Source organism: Engystomops pustulosus, chromosome 2 (assembly GCF_040894005.1).
Source record: "Engystomops pustulosus chromosome 2, aEngPut4.maternal, whole genome shotgun sequence".
In the NCBI taxonomy this organism is placed as follows: domain Eukaryota; kingdom Metazoa; phylum Chordata; class Amphibia; order Anura; family Leptodactylidae; genus Engystomops; species Engystomops pustulosus.
Window position 1 is genome coordinate 3,120,498 of NC_092412.1, and position 15,177 is coordinate 3,135,674.

General features: G+C 49.4%; 1 protein-coding gene across 2 annotated transcripts in view; it reads right to left on the reverse strand.

Annotated features, from left to right (window-relative positions):
* The window catches only part of CCKBR (cholecystokinin B receptor), a 62,121-nt gene that overhangs the window by 20,934 nt on the left and 26,010 nt on the right, over window positions 1-15,177 (reverse strand). The window contains exon 1 of one of the 2 annotated variants that reach the window (XM_072133592.1): window positions 6,697-6,915. The exons of the other annotated variant lie outside the window; for it this stretch is intronic. The gene's annotated coding sequence lies outside the window, so the exon portion shown is untranslated. Of the gene's footprint in view, window positions 1-6,696; window positions 6,916-15,177 lie in introns of those variants that run through there. 2 annotated transcript variants of the gene reach the window in all.

A 15,177-nucleotide genomic window follows, 5' to 3' on the forward strand; every position in this document is an offset into this window, starting at 1 on the left:
CCCCCTGCACATAGTACACACACCCTGCACAAAGTACACACCCCCTACACATAGTAAACCCCCTGCACATAGTACACACCCCCTGCACATAGTACAACCCCTGCACATAGTACACACCCCCTGCACATAGTGCACCTCCCTGCACATAGTACACCCCCTGCACATAGTACAACCTGCACATAGTACACCACTTGCACATAGTACACACCCCCTGCACATAGTACACCCTGCACATATTATACAATGCACATAGTACACCCCCTGTACATAGTACACCCCCCTGCACATAGTACACCCCCTGCACATAGTACACCCCCTGCACATAGTACACACACCCTGCACACAGTACACCCCCCCTGAACATAGTACACACCCCCTGCACATAGTACACACCCTGCACATAGTACACCCCTTGCACATAGTACACCCTGCACATAGTACACACCCCCTGCACATAGTACACACCCTGCACATAGTACACCCCCCTGCACATAGTACACCCCCTGCACATAGTACACCCCCTGCACATAGTACACCCCCTGCACATAGTACACCCCCTGAACATAGTACACCCCCTGCACATAGTACACCCCCTGCACATAGTACGCACATCCTGCACATAGTACACACCCCCTACACACAGTACACCCCCTGCACACAGTACACCCCCCTGCAAATAGTACACCCCCCTGCACATAGAACACCCCCCTGCACATAGTACACCCCCTGCACATAGTACACTCCCTGCACATAGTACACCCCCTGCACATAGTACACCCCCTGAACATAGTACACCCCCTGCACATAGTACACCCCCTGCACATAGTACGCACATCCTGCACATAGTACACACCCCCTACACACAGTACACCCCCTGCACACAGTACACCCTCCTGCAAATAGTACACCCCCCTGCACATAGTACACCCCCCTGCACATAGTACACATGACACTGCACATAGTACACCCCCTGCACATAGTACATACCCTGCATATAGTACAAACTGCACACAGTACACACCCCCTGCACATAGTACACCCCCCTGCACTTAGTACATACACTGCACATAGTACACCCCCTGCACATAGTATACCCCCCTGCACATAGTAAACATGACACTGCACATAGTACACCCCCTGCACATAGTACATACCCTGCATATAGTATAAACTGCACACAGTACACACCCCCTGCACATAGTACAACCCCTGCACATAGTACACACCCCTGCACATAGTACACACCCCTGCACATAGCACACCCCCTGCACATAGCACACCCCCTGCATATAGTACACCCTGCACATAGTACACCCTGCACATAGTACACACCCCCTGCACAAAGTACACACCCCCTTCACATAGTACACACCCCCTGCACATAGTACACACCCCCTGCACATAGTACACCCCTGCACATAGTACACCCCTGCACATAGTACAATCCCTGCACATAGTACACCTCCCTGCACATAGTACACCTCCCTACACATAGTACACCCCCTGCACATAGTACACACCCCCTGCACATAGTACAAACTGCACATAGTACACAACCCCTGCACATAGTAAACCCCCTGCACATAGTACACCCCTTGCACATAGTACACCCCTTGCACATAGTACACCCCCTGCACATAGTACACCCCCTGCACATAGTACAAACTGCACATAGTACAACCTGCACATAGTACACACCCTGCAAATAGTACAAACCCCCTGCACATAGCACACACCCCCTGCACATAGTACACACCCCCTGCTCATAGTACACCCCCTGCACATACTACACCCCCTGCACATAGTACACCCCCTGCACATAGTACAACACTTGCACATAGTACACACCCCCTGCACATAGTACACACCCCCTGCACATACTACAACCCATGCACATAGTACACCAGTTGCACATAGCACACACCCCCTGCACATAGTACACACCCTGCACATAGCACACACCCTGCACATAGTAAAATCCCTGCACATAGTACACCCCCTGCACATAGTACACCTCCCTGCACATAGTACACCCCCTGCACATAGTACACACCCTCTGCACATACTACACCCCCTGCACATAGTACACCCTGCACATAGTACACACCCTGCACATAGTACACACCCTGCACATAGTATACACCCCCTGCACATAGTATACACACCCTGCACATAATACACGCCCCCTGCACATAGTATACACCCCCTGCACATAGCATACACCACCTGCACATAGTGTACACCCCCTGCACATAGTGTACACCCCTTGCACATAGTACACACCCTGCACATAGTACACCCCCTCCACATAGTACACCCTGCACATAGTACACACCCTGCACATAGTACACCCCCTGCACATAGTACACACCCTGCACATAGTACACCCCCTCCACATAGTACACCCTGCACATATTATACAATGCACATAGTACACCCCCTGCACATAGTACACCCCCTGCACATAGTACACCCCCTGCACATAGTACACCCCCCTGCACATAGTAAACATGACACTGCACATAGTACACCCCCTGCACATAGTACATACCCTGCACATAGTACACCCCCTGCACATAGTAGATACCCTTCATATAGTACAAACTGCACACAGTACACACACCCTGCACATAGTACACCCCCCTGCACATAGTACATACCCTGCACATAGTACACCCCCTGCACATAGTAGATACCCTTCATATAGTACAAACTGCACACAGTACACACACCCTGCACATAGTACAACCCCTGCACATAGCACACACACTGCACATAGTACACACCCCTGCACATAGCACACCCCCTGCACATAGCACACACCCTGCACATAGTACACACACCCTGCACATAGTACACCCCCTGCACATAGTACACACCCCCTGCACATAGTACACACCCCCTGCACATAGTACACACCCCCTGCACATAGTACACACCCCCTGCACATAGTACACACCCCCTGCACATAGTACAAACTGCACATAGTACAACCTGCACATAGTACACCCCCTGCAGATAGTACACACCCCCTGCATATAGTACACACCCCCTGCTCATACTACACCCCCTGCACATACTACACCCCCTGCACATACTACACCCCATGCACATAGTACACCAGTTGCACATAGCACACACCCCCTGCACATAGTACACACCCTGCACATAGCACACACCCTGCACATAGTAAAACCCCTGCACATAGTAAACCCCCTGCACATAGTACACCCCCTGCACATAGTACAACTCCCTGCACATAGTACACCTCCTGCACATAGTACACACCCCCTGCACATAGTACACCCCCTCCACATAGTACACCCTGCACGTATTATACAATGCACATAGTACACCCCCTGTACATAGTACACCCCCCCCTGCACATAGTACACCCCCTGCACATAGTACACACACCCTGCACATAGTACACCCCCCTGCACATAGTACACACACCCTGCACATAGTACACCCCTTGCACATAGTACACCCTGCACATAGTACACACCCCCTGCACATAGTACACACCCTGCACATAGTACACCCCCCTGCACATAGTACACCCCCTGCACATAGTACACCCCCTGCACATAGTACACCCCATGCACATAGTACACCAGTTGCACATAGCACACACCCCCTGCACATAGTACACACCCTGCACATAGCACACACCCTGCACATAGTAAAACCCCTGCACATAGTACACCCCCTGCACATAGTACACCCCCTGCACATAGTACACCTCCCTGCACATAGTACACCTCCTGCACATAGTACACACCCCCTGCACATAGTACACCCCCTCCACATAGTACACCCCCTGCACATAGTACACCCCTTGCACATAGTACACCCCCCTGCACATAGTACACCCCCCTGCACATAGTACACCCCCCTGCACATAGTACACCCCCCTGCACATAGTACACCCCCTGCACATACTACACCCCCTGCACATACTACACCCTTTGCACATACTACACCCCCTGCACATACTACACCCCCTGCACATAGTACACCCCCTGCACATAGTACAACCCCTGCACATACTACACCAGTTGCACATAGCACACACCCCCTGCACATAGTACACACCCTGCACATAGCACACACCCTGCACATAGTAAAACCCCTGCATATAGTACACCCCCTGCACATAGTACACCCCCTGCACATAGTACACCTCCCTGCACATAGTACACCCCCTGCACATAGTACACCTCCCTGCACATAGTACACCCCCTGCAAATAGTGCACACCCCTGCACACAGTACACCCCCCCTGCACATAGTAAACACACCCTGCACATAGTACACACACCCTGCACATAGTACACACACCCTGCACATAGTACACACACCCTGCACATAGTACAACCCTGCATATAGTACACCACCTGCACATAGTACATCCCCCGCACATAGTACACCCCCCTGCACATAGTACACCCCCTGCACATAGTACAACCCCTGCATATAGTACACACACCCTGCACATAGTACACACCCCCTGCACATAGTACACACCCCCTGCACATAGTACACACACCCTGCACATAGTACACACCCCCTGCACATAGTACACACCCTCTGCACATGGTACACCACTTGCACATAGTACACCCCCTGCACATAGTACACCCCCTGCACATAGTACACCCCCTGCACATAGTACACCAGTTGCACAAAGCACACACTGCACACAGTACAACCCCTGCACATAGTACACGCCCTGCACATAGTACACCCCCTGCACATAGTACACCCCCTGCACATAGTACACACCCCCTGCACATAGTACACACCCCCTGCACATAGTACACACCCCCTGCACATAGTACACCCCCTGCACATAGTACACCTCTGCACATAGCATACACTGCACATAGTACACCCCCTGCACATAGTTCACCCCTGCATATAGTACACCCCCTGCACATAGTACACCCCCTGCACATAGTTCACCCCCTGCATATAGGGCACACCCCCTGCATATAGGGCACACCCCCTGCACATAGTGCACACTGTACATAGTACACCCTGCACATAGTACACCCCCTGCATATATTACACACTCCCCTGCACATAGTACACCCCCTGCACATAGTACACCTCTGCACATAGCATACACTGCACATAGTACACCCCCTGCACATAGTTCACCCCTGCACATAGTACACCCCCTGCACATAGTACACCCCCTGCACATAGTTCACCCCCTGCATATAGGGCACACCCCCTGCATATAGGGCACACCCCCTGCATATAGGGCACACCCCCTGCACATAGTGCACACTGTACATAGTACACCCTGCACATAGTACACCCCCTGCATATATTACACACTACCCTGCACATAGTACACACTGCACATAGTACACACCCTGCACATAGTACACTCCCTGCACATAGTACACACACCCTGCACATAGTACACCCCCTGCACATAGTACACACACCCTGCACATAGTAAACCCTGCATAGTACACACCGCACATAGTACACCCCCTGCACATAGTACACACACCCTGCACATAATACACCATGCACATAGTACACCCTGCACATAGTACACACCCTGCATAGTACACACTGCACATAGTACACTCCCTGCACATAGTACACTCCCTGCACATAGTACACACACCCTGCACATAGTAAACACACCCTGCACATAGTAAACACACCCTGCACATAGTACACCCCCTTCACATAGTACACCCCCTGCACATAGTACACACACCCTGCACATAATACACTATGCACATAGTACACCCTGCATAGTACACACTGCACATAGTACACACCCTGCACATAGTACACTCCCTGCACATAGTACACACACCCTGCACATAGTACACACACCCTGCATATATTACACACTCCCCTGCACATAGTACACCCCCTGCACATAGTACACCCCCTGCACATAGTACACCCCCTGCACATAGTACACCCCCTGCACATAGTACACTCCCTGCAGTACACACACCCTGCACATAGTACACCCTGCACATTGTACACCCCCCTGCACATAGTACACCCCCTGCACATAGTACACCCTGCACATAGTACACACTGCACATAGTACACCCCCCTGCACATAGTACACCCCCTGCACATAGTACACCCTGCACATAGTACACCTTGCACATAGTACACCTTGCACATAGTACACCTTGCACATAGTACACCCCCTGCACATAGTACACCCTGCACATAGTACACCTTGCACATAGTACACCCCCTGCACATAGTACACCCTGCACATAGTACACACTGCACATAGTACACCCCCCTGCACATAGTACACCCCCTGCACATAGTACACCCTGCACATAGTACACCTTGCACATAGTACACCTTGCACATAGTACACCCCCTGCACATAGTACACCCTGCACATAGTACACCTTGCACATAGTACACCCCCTGCACATAGTACACCCTGCACATAGTACACACTGCACATAGTACACCCCCCTGCACATAGTACACCCCCTGCACATAGTACACCCTGCACATAGTACACCTTGCACATAGTACACCTTGCACATAGTACACCCCCTGCACATAGTACACCCTGCACATAGTACACCTTGCACATAGTACACCTTGCACATAGTACACCCCCTGCACATAGTACACCATATCATTACACTACTGGGCAGAGAATGAATCTGCAGACCATTACCCCGTTGAACAGAAGACACTGCAGATGATTCCAACCATGGTGATAAACTACGGCCTTCGGGTCCCTGGTGTTCAGCCGCTGCCGCCCCCTGCTGGACAGGAGGGAGGAGACCCCAGGGCTGTGCTCCAAATATCCATCAATAATACATCCAAGTCAGAGGACAGAGCCAGGGATGTGTCTGCCCATTCATCCTGAGCCACCTGGTTCATGACTGCAATGGCAGATGGTAGTAAGGACTGATCACACATAATGAGCAGCCAATCAGCTGTAAGAAAAGTTGTGTGCCCGCCGTCTGCCGTATTTGTCTTGTATCTTTTAATAATCCCGATGACATAATCCTGTGTGCGGAGCCCCTAATCCCCCATCATCCTGCTGTCATATTCCACAGGCTGCAGCATGTGATGGGTCACAGCTCATCACTCACCCATATATATATAGCACAGAAAGGTGGGTGAGCAAAAGTGTGCTGGTTCTTGTGAGGGTCTCTGGTAATATATAGCACAGGAAGGTGCCTGAGCACTAGTGTGCTGGTTCTTGTGAGGGTCTCTGGTAATATATAGCACAGGAAGGTGCCTGAGCACTAGTCTGGTAGTTCCTGTGAGGGTTTCTGGTAATATATAGCACAGGAAGGTGTCTGAGCACTAGTCTGCTAGTTCTTGTGAGGGTCTCTGGTAATATTTAGCACAGGAAGGTGCCTGAGCACTAGTGTGCTAGTTCTTGTGAGGGTCTCTGGTAATATATAGCACAGGAAGGTGCCTGAGCACTAGTGTGCTAGTTCTTGTGAGGGTCTCTGGTAATATATAGCACAGGAAGGTGCCTGAGCACTAGTGTGCTAGTTCTTGCGAGAGTCTCTGGTAATATATAGCACAGGAAGGTGCCTGAGCACTAGTGTGCTAGTTCTTGCGAGGGTCTCTGGTAATATATAGCACAGGAAGGTGTCTGAGCACTAGTGTGCTAGTTCTTGTGAGGGTCTCTGGTAATATATAGCACAGGTTGGTGCCTGAGCACTAGTGTGCTAGTTCCTGTGAGGGTTTCTGGTAACATATAGCAAAGTAAGGTGCCTGAGCACTAGTGTGCTAGTTCTTGCGAGGGTCTCTGGTAATATATAGCACAGGAAGGTGCCTGAGCACTAGTGTGCTAGTTCTTGTGAGGGTCTCTGGTAATATATAGCACCGGAAGGTGCCTGAGCACTAGTGTGCTAGTTCTTGCGAGAGTCTCTGGTAATATATAGCACAGGAAGGTGTCTGAGCACTAGTGTGCTAGTTCTTGTGAGAGTTTTTGGTGGTGCCTGAGCACTAGTGTGCTAGTTCTTGTGAGGGTCTCTGGTAATATATAGCACAGGAAGGTGCCTGAGCACTAGTGTGCTAGTTCTTGTGAGGGTCTCTGGTAATATATAGCACAGGAAGCTGCCTGAGCACTAGTGTGCTAGTTCTTGCGAGAGTCTCTGGTAATATATAGCACAGGAAGGTGTCTGAGCACTAGTGTGCTAGTTCTTGTGAGAGTTTTTGGTGGTGCCTGAGCACTAGTGTGCTAGTTCCTGTGAGGGTCTCTGGTAATATATAGCACAGGTTGGTGCCTGAGCACTAGTCTGGTAGTTCCTGTGAGGGTTTCTGGTAATATATAGCAAAGTAAGGTGCCTGAGCACTAGTGTGCTACTTCTTGTGAGGGTCTCTGGTAATATATAGCACAGGAAGGTGCCTGAGCACTAGTGTGCTAGTTCTTGCGAGGGTCTCTGGTAATATATAGCACATGAAGGTGCCTGAGCACTAGTGTGCTAGTTCTTGTGAGGGTATCTGGTAATATAGAGAACAGGAAGGTGCACGAGCACTAGTGTGCTAGTTCCTGCGAGAGTCTCTGGTAATATATAGCACAGGAAGGTGTCTGAGCACTAGTGTGCTAGTTCTTGTGAGAGTTTTTAGTGGTGCCTGAGCACTAGTGTGCTAGTTCCTGTGAGGGTCTCTGGTAATATATAGCACAGGTTGGTGCCTGAGCACTAGTGTGCTAGTTCTTGTGAGGGTCTCTGGTAATATATAGCACAGGAAGGTGCCTGAGCACTAGTGTGCTAGTTCTTGCGAGGGTCTCTTGTAATATATAGCACAGGAAGGTGCTTGAGCACTAGTGTGCTAGTTCTTGCGAGGGTCTCTGGTAATATATAGCACAGGAAGGTGCCTGAGCACTAGTGTGCTAGTTCTTGCAAGGGTCTCTGGTAATTTATAGCACAGGAAGGTGCCTGAGCACTAGTGTGCTAGTTCTTGTGAGGGTCTCTGGTAATATATAGCACAGGAAGGTGCCTGAGCACTAGTGTGCTAGTTCTTGCGAGGGTCTCTGGTAATATATAGCACAGGAAGGTGCCTGAGCACTAGAGTGCTAGTTCTTGTGAGGGTCTCTGGTAATATATAGCACAGGAAGGTGCCTGAGCACTAGTGTGCTAGTTCTTGTGAGGGTCTCTGGTAATATATAGCACAGGAAGGTGCCTGAGCACTAGTGTGCTAGTTCTTGCGAGAGTCTCTGGTAATATATAGCACAGGAAGGTGTCTGAGCACTAGTGTGCTAGTTCTTGTGAGAGTTTTTGGTGGTGCCTGAGCACTAGTGTGCTAGTTCCTGTGAGGGTCTCTGGTAATATATAGCACAGGTTGGTGCCTGAGCACTAGTGTGCTAGTTCCTGTGAGGGTTTCTGGTAATATATAGCACAGGAAGGTGCCTGAGCACTAGTGTGCTAGTTCTTGCGAGGGTCTCTGGTAATATATAGCACAGGAAGGTGCCTGAGCACTAGTGTGCTAGTTCTTGCGAGGGTCTCTGGTAATATATAGCACAGGAAGGTGCCTGAGCACTAGTGTGCTAGTTCCTGTGAGGGTCTCTGGTAATATATAGCACAGGTTGGTGCCTGAGCACTAGTGTGCTAGTTCCTGTGAGGGTTCCTGGTAATATATAGCAAAGTAAGGTGCCTGAGCACTAGTGTGCTGGTTCTTGTGAGGGTCTCTGGTATTATATAGCACAGGAAGGTGCCTGAGCACTAGTGTGCTAGTTCCTGTGAGGGTCTCTGGTAATATATAGCACAGGTTGGTGCCTGAGCACTAGTGTGCTAGTTCCTGTGAGGGTTCCTGGTAATATATAGCAAAGTAAGGTGCCTGAGCACTAGTGTGCTAGTTCTTGTGAGGGTCTCTGGTAATATATAGCACAGGAAGGTGCCTGAGCACTAGTGTGCTAGTTCTTGCGAGGGTCTCTTGTAATATATAGCACAGGAAGGTGCTTGAGCACTAGTGTGCTAGTTCTTGCGAGGGTCTCTGGTAATATATAGCACAGGAAGGTGCCTGAGCACTAGTGTGCTAGTTCTTGCAAGGGTCTCTGGTAATATATAGCACAGGAAGGTGCCTGAGCACTAGTGTGCTAGTTCTTGTGAGGGTCTCTGGTAATATATAGCACAGGAAGGTGCCTGAGCACTAGTGTAGTAGTTCTTGCGAGGGTCTCTGGTAATATATAGAACAGGAAGGTGCCTGAGCACTAGTGTGCTAGTTCCTGCGAGAGTCTCTGGTAATATATAGCACAGGAAGGTGTCTGAGCACTAGTGTGCTAGTTCTTGTGAGAGTTTTTAGTGGTGCCTGAGCACTAGTGTGCTAGTTCCTGTGAGGGTCTCTGGTAATATATAGCACAGGTTGGTGCCTGAGCACTAGTGTGCTAGTTCTTGTGAGGGTCTCTGGTAATATATAGCACAGGAAGGTGCCTGAGCACTAGTGTGCTAGTTCTTGCGAGGGTCTCTGGTAATATATAGCACAGGAAGGTGCTTGAGCACTAGTGTGCTAGTTCTTGCGAGGGTCTCTGGTAATATATAGCACAGGAAGGTGCCTGAGCACTAGTGTGCTAGTTCTTGCAAGGGTCTCTGGTAATTTATAGCACAGGAAGGTGCCTGAGCACTAGTGTGCTAGTTCTTGTGAGGGTCTCTGGTAATATATAGCACAGGAAGGTGCCTGAGCACTAGTGTGCTAGTTCTTGCGAGGGTCTCTGGTAATATATAGCACAGGAAGGTGCCTGAGCACTAGAGTGCTAGTTCTTGTGAGGGTCTCTGGTAATATATAGCACAGGAAGGTGCCTGAGCACTAGTGTGCTAGTTCTTGTGAGGGTCTCTGGTAATATATAGCACAGGAAGGTGCCTGAGCACTAGTGTGCTAGTTCTTGCGAGAGTCTCTGGTAATATATAGCACAGGAAGGTGTCTGAGCACTAGTGTGCTAGTTCTTGTGAGAGTTTTTGGTGGTGCCTGAGCACTAGTGTGCTAGTTCCTGTGAGGGTCTCTGGTAATATATAGCACAGGTTGGTGCCTGAGCACTAGTGTGCTAGTTCCTGTGAGGGTTTCTGGTAATATATAGCACAGGAAGGTGCCTGAGCACTAGTGTGCTAGTTCTTGCGAGGGTCTCTGGTAATATATAGCACAGGAAGGTGCCTGAGCACTAGTGTGCTAGTTCTTGCGAGGGTCTCTGGTAATATATAGCACAGGAAGGTGCCTGAGCACTAGTGTGCTAGTTCCTGTGAGGGTCTCTGGTAATATATAGCACAGGTTGGTGCCTGAGCACTAGTGTGCTAGTTCCTGTGAGGGTTCCTGGTAATATATAGCAAAGTAAGGTGCCTGAGCACTAGTGTGCTGGTTCTTGTGAGGGTCTCTGGTATTATATAGCACAGGAAGGTGCCTGAGCACTAGTGTGCTAGTTCCTGTGAGGGTCTCTGGTAATATATAGCACAGGTTGGTGCCTGAGCACTAGTGTGCTAGTTCCTGTGAGGGTTCCTGGTAATATATAGCAAAGTAAGGTGCCTGAGCACTAGTGTGCTAGTTCTTGTGAGGGTCTCTGGTAATATATAGCACAGGAAGGTGCCTGAGCACTAGTGTGCTAGTTCTTGCGAGGGTCTCTTGTAATATATAGCACAGGAAGGTGCTTGAGCACTAGTGTGCTAGTTCTTGCGAGGGTCTCTGGTAATATATAGCACAGGAAGGTGCCTGAGCACTAGTGTGCTAGTTCTTGCAAGGGTCTCTGGTAATATATAGCACAGGAAGGTGCCTGAGCACTAGTGTGCTAGTTCTTGTGAGGGTCTCTGGTAATATATAGCACAGGAAGGTGCCTGAGCACTAGTGTAGTAGTTCTTGCGAGGGTCTCTGGTAATATATAGAACAGGAAGGTGCCTGAGCACTAGTGTGCTAGTTCCTGCGAGAGTCTCTGGTAATATATAACACAGGAAGGTGTCTGAGCACTAGTGTGCTAGTTCTTGTGAGAGTTTTTAGTGGTGCCTGAGCACTAGTGTGCTAGTTCCTGTGAGGGTCTCTGGTAATATATAGCACAGGTTGGTGCCTGAGCACTAGTGTGCTAGTTCTTGTGAGAGTTTTTGGTGGTGCCTGAGCACTAGTGTGCTAGTTTCTGTGAGGGTCTCTGGTAATATATAGCACAGGAAGGTGCCTGAGCACTAGTGTGCTAGTTCTTGTGAGGGTCTCTGGTAGTATTTAGCACAGGAAGGTGTCTGAGCACTAGTGTGCTAGTTCTTGTGAGGGTCTCTGGTAATATTTAGCACAGGAAGGTGTCTGAGCACTAGTCTGCTAGTTCTTGTGAGGGTCTCTGGTAATATTTAGCACAGGAAGGTGTCTGAGCACTAGTCTGCTAGTTCTTGTGAGGGTCTCTGGTAATATATAGCACAGGAAGGTGCCTGAGCACTAGTGTGCTAGTTCTTGTGAGGGTCTCTGGTAATATATAGCACAGGAAGGTGCCTGAGCACTAGTGTGCTAGTTCTTGTGAGGGTCTCTGGTAATATATAGCACAGGAAGGTGTCTGAGCACTAGTGTGCTAGTTCTTGTGAGAGTTTTTGGTGGTGCCTGAGCACTAGTGTGCTAGTTCCTGTGAGGGTCTCTGGTAATATATAGCACAGGTTGGTGCCTGAGCACTAGTGTGCTAGTTCCTGTGAGGGTTTCTGGTAATATATAGCACAGGAAGGTGCCTGAGCACTAGTGTGCTAGTTCTTGCGAGGGTCTCTGGTAATATATAGCACAGGAAGGTGCCTGAGCACTAGTGTGCTAATTCTTGCGAGGGTCTCTGGTAATATATAGCACAGGAAGGTGCCTGAGCACTAGTGTGCTAGTTCCTGTGAGGGTCTCTGGTAATATATAGCACAGGTTGGTGCCTGAGCACTAGTGTGCTAGTTCCTGTGAGGGTTCCTGGTAATATATAGCAAAGTAAGGTGCCTGAGCACTAGTGTGCTGGTTCTTGTGAGGGTCTCTGGTATTATATAGCACAGGAAGGTGCCTGAGCACTAGTGTGCTAGTTCCTGTGAGGGTCTCTGGTAATATATAGCACAGGTTGGTGCCTGAGCACTAGTGTGCTAGTTCCTGTGAGGGTTCCTGGTAATATATAGCAAAGTAAGGTGCCTGAGCACTAGTGTGCTAGTTCTTGTGAGGGTCTCTGGTAATATATAGCACAGGAAGGTGCCTGAGCACTAGTGTGCTAGTTCTTGCGAGGGTCTCTTGTAATATATAGCACAGGAAGGTGCTTGAGCACTAGTGTGCTAGTTCTTGCGAGGGTCTCTGGTAATATATAGCACAGGAAGGTGCCTGAGCACTAGTGTGCTAGTTCTTGCAAGGGTCTCTGGTAATATATAGCACAGGAAGGTGCCTGAGCACTAGTGTGCTAGTTCTTGTGAGGGTCTCTGGTAATATATAGCACAGGAAGGTGCCTGAGCACTAGTGTAGTAGTTCTTGCGAGGGTCTCTGGTAATATATAGAACAGGAAGGTGCCTGAGCACTAGTGTGCTAGTTCCTGCGAGAGTCTCTGGTAATATATAACACAGGAAGGTGTCTGAGCACTAGTGTGCTAGTTCTTGTGAGAGTTTTTAGTGGTGCCTGAGCACTAGTGTGCTAGTTCCTGTGAGGGTCTCTGGTAATATATAGCACAGGTTGGTGCCTGAGCACTAGTGTGCTAGTTCTTGTGAGGGTCTCTGGTAATATATAGCACAGGAAGGTGCCTGAGCACTAGTGTGCTAGTTCTTGCGAGGGTCTCTTGTAATATATAGCACAGGAAGGTGCTTGAGCACTAGTGTGCTAGTTCTTGCGAGGGTCTCTGGTAATATATAGCACAGGAAGGTGCCTGAGCACTAGTGTGCTAGTTCTTGCAAGGGTCTCTGGTAATTTATAGCACAGGAAGGTGCCTGAGCACTAGTGTGCTAGTTCTTGTGAGGGTCTCTGGTAATATATAGCACAGGAAGGTGCCTGAGCACTAGTGTGCTAGTTCTTGCGAGGGTCTCTGGTAATATATAGCACAGGAAGGTGCCTGAGCACTAGAGTGCTAGTTCTTGTGAGGGTCTCTGGTAATATATAGCACAGGAAGGTGCCTGAGCACTAGTGTGCTAGTTCTTGTGAGGGTCTCTGGTAATATATAGCACAGGAAGGTGCCTGAGCACTAGTGTGCTAGTTCTTGCGAGAGTCTCTGGTAATATATAGCACAGGAAGGTGTCTGAGCACTAGTGTGCTAGTTCTTGTGAGAGTTTTTGGTGGTGCCTGAGCACTAGTGTGCTAGTTCCTGTGAGGGTCTCTGGTAATATATAGCACAGGTTGGTGCCTGAGCACTAGTGTGCTAGTTCCTGTGAGGGTTTCTGGTAATATATAGCACAGGAAGGTGCCTGAGCACTAGTGTGCTAGTTCTTGCGAGGGTCTCTGGTAATATATAGCACAGGAAGGTGCCTGAGCACTAGTGTGCTAGTTCTTGCGAGGGTCTCTGGTAATATATAGCACAGGAAGGTGCCTGAGCACTAGTGTGCTAGTTCCTGTGAGGGTCTCTGGTAATATATAGCACAGGTTGGTGCCTGAGCACTAGTGTGCTAGTTCCTGTGAGGGTTCCTGGTAATATATAGCAAAGTAAGGTGCCTGAGCACTAGTGTGCTGGTTCTTGTGAGGGTCTCTGGTATCATATAGCACAGGAAGGTGCCTGAGCACTAGTGTGCTAGTTCCTGTGAGGGTCTCTGGTAATATATAGCACAGGTTGGTGCCTGAGCACTAGTGTGCTAGTTCCTGTGAGGGTTCCTGGTAATATATAGCAAAGTAAGGTGCCTGAGCACTAGTGTGCTAGTTCTTGTGAGGGTCTCTGGTAATATATAGCACAGGAAGGTGCCTGAGCACTAGTGTGCTAGTTCTTGCGAGGGTCTCTTGTAATATATAGCACAGGAAGGTGCTTGAGCACTAGTGTGCTAGTTCTTGCGAGGGTCTCTGGTAATATATAGCACAGGAAGGTGCCTGAGCACTAGTGTAGTAGTTCTTGCGAGGGTCTCTGGTAATATATAGCACAGGAAGGTGCCTGAGCACTAGTGTGCTAGTTCTTGTGAGGGTCTCTGGTAATATATAGCACAGGAAGGTGCCTGAGCACTAGTGTGCTAGTTCTTGTGAGGGTCTCTGGTAATATATAGCACAGGAAGGTGCCTGAGCACTAGTGTGCTAGTTCTTGCGAGAGTCTCTGGTAATA